The sequence below is a fragment of the Otolemur garnettii genome, unplaced genomic scaffold, assembly GCF_000181295.1.
Source record: "Otolemur garnettii isolate 467f Iridium unplaced genomic scaffold, OtoGar3 scaffold00179, whole genome shotgun sequence".
Taxonomy (NCBI): Eukaryota; Metazoa; Chordata; class Mammalia; order Primates; family Galagidae; genus Otolemur; species Otolemur garnettii.
Window position 1 is genome coordinate 3,152,784 of NW_003852574.1, and position 217 is coordinate 3,153,000.

A 217-nucleotide genomic window follows, 5' to 3' on the forward strand; every position below is an offset into this window, starting at 1 on the left:
ATAGTTGGTTTTAGGAAGAGATAGAAGAGGAAATTGTTAAATTTCTCAAATATAACAATGAAGACACAAGTTACTAAAACCTGTGGGATACAGCAAAAGCAGTCTCAAGAGGGAAATTTATGGCTTGGTGCCTGTGGCTCAAGTGGCTAAGGTGCCAGCCACATACACCTAAGGTGGTGGGTTTGAATCCAGCCTGGGCCCACCAAACAACAATGGT